Source organism: Echinops telfairi, unplaced genomic scaffold, assembly GCF_000313985.2.
Source record: "Echinops telfairi isolate 266 unplaced genomic scaffold, ASM31398v2 ScPeMD7_7468;HRSCAF=8506_0, whole genome shotgun sequence".
NCBI classification, from domain to species: Eukaryota; Metazoa; Chordata; class Mammalia; order Afrosoricida; family Tenrecidae; genus Echinops; species Echinops telfairi.
The window spans coordinates 83384866-83394181 of record NW_022111369.1 but is presented as its reverse complement, the minus strand read 5'-3'; positions in this window follow the sequence as shown (position 1 = coordinate 83394181).

The following is a 9316-nucleotide window of genomic DNA, read 5'->3' as shown; positions in this document are numbered from 1 at the left end:
CCCTCTCCAGTCCTGGTAATAATGCAATGTCATGCATCAGGCTCTGAAAGGGCTCACTATGTCTCTTCTGAGTATCCCGTTCCAGGGCTTTCACCACAGTTTTCCCCACCTGCAGTGATTAGGATTCTGGACCACCCATCTTTAAAAAAAACAATGCTGTTCCAGGTTCCTTTTATTACCATGTCTAAACTGGTTCCAAGCACTAGTGGGGGCAAAAGGAAAACAATGCCCCTCCTTGAAAGATTCATTGGCTCTAAGATGTTTTCTGAGTTTAAAGATCCTAATAGTTAGAGGAAAAGAAGAAATACGAGGTATAGTCTCTTAACTAATACACACAAGATACACACACACACATATAAGAGATTCAAAAATGTCATGGAATTGAAAGATTATGGAATTTTCCACAAAAGTAGTGAAGCCCCCCTCATAGATATAGCTGGTGAGTATACATATTCACCATTTATAGGGTGAATTGAAAAAATAATTTCAATTAATATATTTGATCATTCTATGAGTTTATTTTTTTCCAATGTTATAAATCTAGTTTTAATTGAAACTCAGAGAGGTTAAGGTAGTTGGTGGATTAATTCAGCCATCTAGACCTATTTATCGGACTGCCAATGGCACAGTGGTGAAGTACTTGACTGCTAACTAAAAGGTTGCCCTGTGAACTTACCCACCACTTCCGAAGGACAAAGGTGTAGCAGTCCACTTCCAAAGTGACTGCAGCCTAAGAAACTCTAGGAGGCAGCTCTACTTCGTCATATAGGATCTCTATTGAGAGTCATGGCTGTGCATTCGGGTTTAAACCTACTTACTCATAAAGAACCCTAGTACTGTTGTGCTTAAGCACTGAACTGCTAACCTCAAGATTGATCATTCAAACTCTCCCAGCATCCCTGGCCATCTGTTACCATAAGAATTCTAACCTGGGAGAGGCTATGGGTCAGTTCTACTCTGTCATACAAGGTTGTTAAGAGTTAGACTTGTCTTGATGACACCCAACAAAAAGGCCTTATTCTTAGGGCATTGATTATTTTCCACTACTCCTCTTAATGAGGTATTCAGGGAGCAAAAGATACGGGGAGATGACATAAAAATTAGTGTATGAGAATCTGTTATTGCCAAGGTTACAGAAAGAAGTCTTGATTGCAAGTAATTTCCATCGACCCAGTGGCCGCTCTGAGGACTGTGCCTCACGGTGACCCTGCGTGTGACAGAGTAGAGCAACACTACAAAGGGTTTTTAATACTGGATTTTTTCCCCCAGAAATAGACTTCTAAGTTTTTCTTCCAAGAAAACTCTCTGGGAAGACTCAAACCTCCAACTTTTCAGTTAGCAGCCAACCCTATTATCCATCGCAATTAACCAAACTCATTGCCAGTGAGTCATTGCAGAGACTCCAAATATTCACATAAACTAGATTTGTGAAAACATGACCCACTCCGACCCCCATTTTCTGGGTGGTTGTTTTGGTTTTGGTTTTATGAATGCAGGTAAATATGTTTCTTTTGCTGCTACCATCCTCTCTATCTCTTCTATCTCTGTTTATGAAACAAAAAATCAGCTTGAAAAGATAGAAGTCATCCCTTTTTCCTCCTCTTCTCAGTCTCTGCTCCCTTCCTCTCTCATCCTCACATCCTCACAGCTAACACTCACAGGACCCTTATGGGCCAGGCCCTGCTTGTACAAGCTCATTTAAATCTCTCAACCTCCCCTGGAAGAGACACTGTTATTCTACCTATGTAAAATTCTGAAGATGGAAAAATTTAAGGAAAAGAGAAGCTGAGCAACTTACACAAGTAACCAAATTTTGGAGGGAAATTCTTCTCTAGAACCCACCATTCTGCTGTAGGACCCATCTTCAGCTTCAGCACTGTTTTGCCTATTATAAAAAACAAACCATTTCAAGACTGAAGAGACTTAAAAAAAAAAAAAAACAGTTTCCAAACTCAGTCTGACCATACAGATTGTATCACCTTGGGCAAATTAATTAATAACTGAGCCTCAAAGTCCCTGTCTATAAATTGGTTATAATAATAATTCCTATGATGATTTAGTATAATGACTGCCATTGAATCAGTTCCAACTCACAGCAACACTGTACCTGCCCCCGTGGGTTGTTTCTGAGACTGAAACTCTTTATGGAAGTAGAATGCCTCATCTTACTCCCACAGAGTGGCAGGTGGTTTCAGACTGATGATTCTGCTTACTTGTGGCTAACAGCTAAACTCAGCCCACTAGGCCATCAGGGCTTCTAACAATACGTATAAGGTACCTAAAAACAAGTCGCTCTTGCCTACATTTGCTTCTACCCCCTTTTTCCAAATTTTTCTTCAAGATTAATTTCAAATCCTTTGTGTTGAGTTGACTTCTCTAGACAAGCAAACCCAGTGAGAAAGATTGATTATAGAAAGATGATGGATAGATAGATGTATAGCCAGAAACTTACATCAAGCAAATGGCTTACACAATTGTAGACTCAGGTGAATCCAATCCAGGTCCAGTCTATGTGAACTTAAGTTGGAGGCTTATCCTGACTTGCTGGTTTCATGGGTTGAGGAATCAGGAAGCATGAAGACCAACAAGATGGCAGAAAGACCATAGGTTGGTGGATGCGGAGATGATTGAATTCAAGGCCAGCAAATCAATCTTGTGGCTGCTGAGTCCAGTGAATCGAAAGGTTGCCAGTCAGATGGCAGCTTGACAGCTACCAGGGTCATGATAGGCCAGTAGCTCAAGTCCAAAGAAACTGAGGTCAACCAGCCAGATACAGGATCCAGATTCAACAAGAAACAATCAAGCTCTCCACAGAGTCTACTTATATAGGATGGAGACCATATTGTACGTAGTTGCTTAATCTCTTTTAAAATTTTGGACTTCTTGTCTTTTAAACCAATTTATTCAGGTGACTTCTGAATGCATCCTACACTTGGTTTTGTTGAGGCTATTTCAGGCTGTACCCTTAGTGGTTTGCAGTTTAGAACTATACACAGTAACTGGGAGAAGATCGGCATTCTGCAATATGTAATATCTATGTACAGGCACTACTCAAATCCTATTCCACAGTATCAACCTTTGACAACTTGACAAAGCTGAGTAGTGGTGATGTTGTTAGGTGATGAGTTCTCTAAAGAAGCAAAACCAGTAGAGAGAGAGAGAGAGAAGAGAGAAATTTACATTAAGAAATGATTTACACAGTAGTAGAAGAGAGTAAGTTGAGTCCAGTTTAAGTCCGTAGGTCAGATAACAAGCTGGAGGCTTCTTATGTTTTTAAAGCAAAGGGGCCGAACCAACCAGGAATCAGGAAAGCCAGAGGCTGGAGGATGCAAACTGGAATGAATCTAAGGTTAGCAATCTGCTGATGGCTTCCAGGATTATCAGGACCCAGATCTTGCAGAAGTAGTATGCTTTTCCATGAAGTCTGCTTAAAAAGGAGCTGCCCACACCCACTAGGAGTATTTCGTCTATTTACTTCAAAACTATGACTTGATCCAGAGAGCTGGGCTCTACCACAACTTCTGCGTTCTTATAGAGTTGATTACGTTATGGTAGATGTGATGGTCTGGGTGCATTAGAGAAAGAAATCCACAGAAACTCATATGTATAAGAGAGAGTTTTATATAAAGGGTAAGTGCACATCAAGGAAACATCCCACCTGGGCTTCACAAGCCCACAAGTCCAAAATTAGCCCAGGTGTCTGACACCAATCCACAAAATCCTCCTCCATCTCACAAAACACACACAATGATGCCAACTGCAGGAGGAAAGCCAAATCAGTGAATGTGTAGGAAGTGAGCCTTGCCAGCTGAAGCAGAGAACTGGCTAAGGTAGCTGCCCCCTGGTCGAACCATCAGAAAGTAATAGACCCGAGAACTAGAAAGGCTCGCAGAGCCATTTATCTCTCAATTAACCCCACATGTGTTTATTGGCCAGGCTAGCACAATAAACATTAGCTATCTTAGTAGATTTGATACCATCGAGTTGATTACACTGGATGGATCACATCATGGAGGATGACGGCAACATGACTGAGAATCGTGACCTAGACAAGTTGACAGAAAAGCCTAACTATCACAGGTAATGTGAATTCCATTCCAACTCATAGCTACTCAGGGAATGCTGTTTTAGGTGCTATGGAGTCAATTCCAACTTATGCACAACCAAGCAAAACGCTGCCCAGTCTCATATCATCTTCAAACTGGTTCCGGTGCTTGGATCCATTGTTGCAGACACTATGTGTCGATCTACTTGAAGGCCTTCCGCTTTTTCACTGCACCTCTAATGTTCCAAGAATGAGGTACTTCTCCAGGACTCTCTTGACAACATGTTCAAAGTATGTAGGAATAAGTCTCACCATGCTTGCTCTAAGGAGCACACTGCTGTACTTCTTCCAAGACAAACTTATTTTTCCTTTTGACATTTCATGGAACTTTCAACACAATTGAAATGCATCGATTCTTCCTTGGTCTTCTTTATTCAGTGTCCAACTTGTACATGCATAGGGAGCAATTGAAAATACCAGGGCATGAATCAGATACCCTTAAGCTTCAAAGTAATATCCTAGCTTTTCAACACTTTATACAGATCTCATGCAGCAGATTTACCTAATGCAACATGTCTTTTGATCTCTGGACTGCGGCTTCCATGAGCATTGATGGGGATCCAAGAAAGATAAAGTCCTTGGCAATGTCAAACTTTTCTCCACTTATCATAATGTGACCTATTGCTCCAGTTGTGAGAATTTTTTACTTCTTAACTTTGAGTTGTAATCCATACTGAAGGTTACGGTCCTTGGTCTTTATCAGCAAGGGCTTCAATTCTTCCTCATTTTCAGCAACAAGGTTGTGTCATCTACATATTGCAGGTTGCTAATAACTCTCCTTTAATCTTGATGCTGTATTGTTCATATAATCCAACTTGTTTGCTTATTTGTTCAGCATACAGATTGAATATGGTATCAGGACATAACAGTAACACACCCCTTTCCTGACCATGCATTATTCCCTTGTGCTGTTTGCACAACTGCCTTTTGATCCATGTACAAGTTCCTCATGAACACAATGATGTGTTCTGGGATTCCCATTCTTCTCAAAGGTTTCCATAGTTTATCCATGCAGCCGAATGTCTTTGCATAGTCAATAAAATGCAAGTAAACATCTTTCTGGTATTTTCTGTTCTAAACCAAGATCCATCTGACATTCCTTGTTCCATGTCTTGTAATGTATCTGACCTGCACCTCTGACAGCTACCATCAATGTACTGCCACAACCCTTGTTGGATGATCTTCAGCAAAATTTTGCTTGTGTGTGATTTCAGTGATATTGTTCTATAATTTGAGCATTCTGTTGCCCCTCCCCCCCTTTTTGGGAATGGGCACATAGGAATCTCTTCCAGTCATTTGGCCATGTAGCTGTTTCTATTTTTCTTGTCATAACCCGTGTGATAGGAGGTAGGTATTTTTATTATCTCTTGTTTTAGCATAAAAATTATGTATTATAAGAACTCAGAATCAGTAAGTAAAAAAGGGAAACAAGATTTAAACCCAGGTAATAATCTTTTTTGCTGTAAGGAGACTTTTAAAGGATTTGTGGGGGTTCATTTAGTCCCTCCCTTAGCAGAGCAAACCGTGTATGTGCTTACCTGTAAGGAGAGGGTGGAGGATCCAATCTACTCAGAAGAGCTTTTGGAGAAATGCATGGCTACTTACTTTTGAATAAAAATCATGATTGAAAACCATGTGAATGCAGTTCTACTGGGAACTCACTGAGATTTGCCATAGGTCAGAGTCAATTCAAAGGTAATTGAGACTGGTAATTTTGGAAGGGAGACAATTTTCCTTACATCCAAGCAAATGCAAAAGTCTCTTCCAGATTCTCCCATAGGCCTTTACTTTTCCTCTATTGGAATATTCTTGTCAGTCTTGTCTGCATTATGAATTCTCAGAAGTTTTTCTGATTACTCTCTGTGTTCCCTGAAGTACCATTATCTCTATTGGAGTACTCTTGCCAGCCTACCTTGTATTACAGATCCTTGGAATCTTATCTTAATACTATTTGTATTCTCTGAAGTACCCATCTTAAAGCATTAGATGATTATTTATTTTATTAAATTGAAATATTTAAGTTCCCTGGCATTAAGTCTCTTCAGTACTTTCATACGTTTTTTAAAACTTGCTTTCAAACTTTTATTAATTCTCTTACCATAGAGAACCACTTAGTGATGGCACCAATAGTTATATGGTAGACATAGAACAGGTCAAAATATTCAGTCATTTAAGTTATTAATCAAATATGGACATTAGAGAAAATGTTTCCTTTAAAGTAAGAGTTTTAAAAGTATTGAAAATCAAGAAAAGGTGAACATTTTCCTGGATAACACTTCAGAACCTCATCTAGGAACTAGAGAAATTAAGTATCTACCATAGGGGGGTAGGTAAAAAATATATATCACTAAAAAATCTGAGAGAAACCTTTATCAAATAAGATTAAAATAAAATAGGAAGTGACTGTTCCTTGGCATGCCCTCCATCTAGGTCTATACACTGTGGAGATCAGGTTTCTAGCTCTCCAAGTCTTCCCTGAAGAATCCCTGGCTCTTTGTTTATACAGCACAATGGCATTTCTGGCATCCTTTAAAGTGTTGAGTTGTGTTCATTTCAAATGTTCTTTGAGTTTGAGGAACAACCACAAAAATACTGCGGGGCAAGATCCGGGCTGTAGAGTTGATGTGGTAAGATTTTCCAGCAAAATTCTTGCAGGTCAGCCCTTGGAAGTAGCAGGTGCACTGTGGGAACAAAAAGGCTTGGAAGCAACTCTCCTGGCCTTTTTCTCACCAAGAACGTTTTCCATTTTCTTAAAATGTCTTCATAATAAGACCTTGTGTTTTGGATCAAACTGTGACCTTTCAGAAAATCTTTCAAGATTAACCACCTAGAAATCAGTCACTCTAAACTTTTTTTAATTTAAATTTTTTATTATGGATTAGGTGAAGGTTTACAGAGGAGATCATCAGTTTTATATTCAACAATTTGGACACATTTTGCCTCAAACATCTATACTGTAATCCCCTCACTGTACCATCACTCATCCCCTTCTTCCATGTGTTTTCTGTTCCCAGTCTTCCTTCGTTCTTAACCCACTGAACATTGTCTTTGGGTAAATGCTTCCCTTTCAACTTCAATGTTGATTATTCTAGCATGGGACTGAGTTCAGTTCCAGAGCAAGGAGAGCTAAGGGCCAAAGTCTCTACTTCTTCTTCTACTCTTTTGTTTTGTTTTAATTTTTTTGGAAGAGAACATTTATTAAGTTTTAAATGAGACAAGGGAAGGACAACTTCAGAGAATTCACTGTGACCTTTTGACAAGGATGTGACTTTGAGGAGGAAGGTGCCCCTGCCCCAATCATGGTGTTTTCAATCACCTCATAAACATGAGAACATTGGACCTTCCAGCTGACCTGAGCAATGACGCCCTTTGTTTCATGCTTTCTTCTGCTCTAGCCTGAATTTCTGGCAGCTCCCTGTCAATATACTGCTGCAATCATTGTTGGATGATCTTCAGCAAAAAATTGCTTGTGTGCAAGATCAATGATATTGTTCTATAATTTGAGCATTCTATTGGGTCACCTTTCTTTGAATGGGAACAGATATGGATCTCTTCCCATTAGCTAGGTAGCTATCTTCCAAATTTCTTGGCATAGGTAAGTGAATGCATACAGTGCTTCCTCAGCTTGTCGAAATCTTTCAGTTGATATCCTGTCACTTCCTGGAGCCTTGTTTTCTCTAATGCCTTCAGTGCACTTTGAACATTTTCCTTCAGTATTGGTTCTTGATCATATGCTATCTCTTGAACTGGTTGAATATTGACTAGTTCTTTTTGATACAGTGACTCTTTTGAATGGGTATTGTCTCATGATGCTTCCTTCATTTAATATTTTGTTCATAGAATTTTTAATATTGCAACTCAGGACTCGAATTTTTTTATTTACATTGTTCAGCTTAAGGTATGCTGAATTTGTTCTTCTTTTTGTTTTCCAACTTCAGATCTTTGCATAAAATGGGTATTCACCTTAAAATAAATTGCTGTTGACCACATAGCAGTCACAGCATATTTGTTATTCTTATATGTTTGTGAACGTGGCCATATATGTGGAGATTGTCTTCCAGCATTTGCATTTGATTTATGTGCATGGATGGTACCGCACATGTTGAGTTTAATTGTAATGTAAAACATGTTCAAAAGGATTACAGTAGGGTTTTGCAGGATTGGAAAGAAACAGCAATGTGATGTTTGATTAGACTCTATTATCTAAATTAAACCACTGAAGAAATGGCACACAGCCCACATCTGTACACCGCCAGGAAATCCAGGTCCAGGATGATTTCTGTGATGCAGAGATCGGATATACCTCCAGCCACCAACTTCCTTTCTGACACCAGTACCTGCTTCTCTCCTAGGTGGGATAATCCATTGCAATGGCCAAGCAGGTCTCAAAGACCTCACTCACGATTATGGTGTTTATTAAGGAAGCTGACAGGTTATGAAATATTAAGGATACAGTTCTTTTTTTCCAAAGAGCCTCTTCTGGGCCATGCTGGCTGGACTCTCTCTCTCTGGTCCTTGGTCTTGGCCTTCATCCCAGAATCCCACCCATCACTCGGTCTTACACATGGTGCTGCAGCCCCTGATGCCTCTGCCACTGTAAGCGAGAGATCACACACACTCCACCCGTGGACTTCCCTTCTTGACTGTTGTGGGATTCTTTTTTTCCAGCTTCTGAGATGGCTCACTTTTATATTCAGCAAATCTGACCAATCCTTGCGACAGAACGCTCTGTGTCTTATTTATATGCTCTCACCCAATCGCTGGCTGGGAATTACTACGACTATAGATAGAAAAGCTGTACCAAGCCATTTCACTTCACCACAAACATAGTTTGAATATATAAAATCATATTAGTAGTGTTTTGTTATTGTTTAAATTCAGCAGTGATTTTTCTCCTTAGTGGTGTAGAAAGTATTCATATAACCTAAATTAGATGGCATTTAGAGTGGTTGATAACCTTCTACTACTGATAACATAAAGATAAAAATGATTTTCCTACGGAGGCAAGTTTTCCAAGGAAAAGGATTATTAAAAGAAAGTCCATGTGGGAGTTATATAATCATTTGTCAATTTGAGGACTAAGAGTGTAGGGGTGGAGAGTAATGTTACAGAGCGAAGAGAGTGAGGAGGCTGCGTCTCACAGCCATTGCAGTACATTGAGCTCCCTAGACAGGACTCTGTGCCTCGCGGACGACATAAAAAGATAACAAC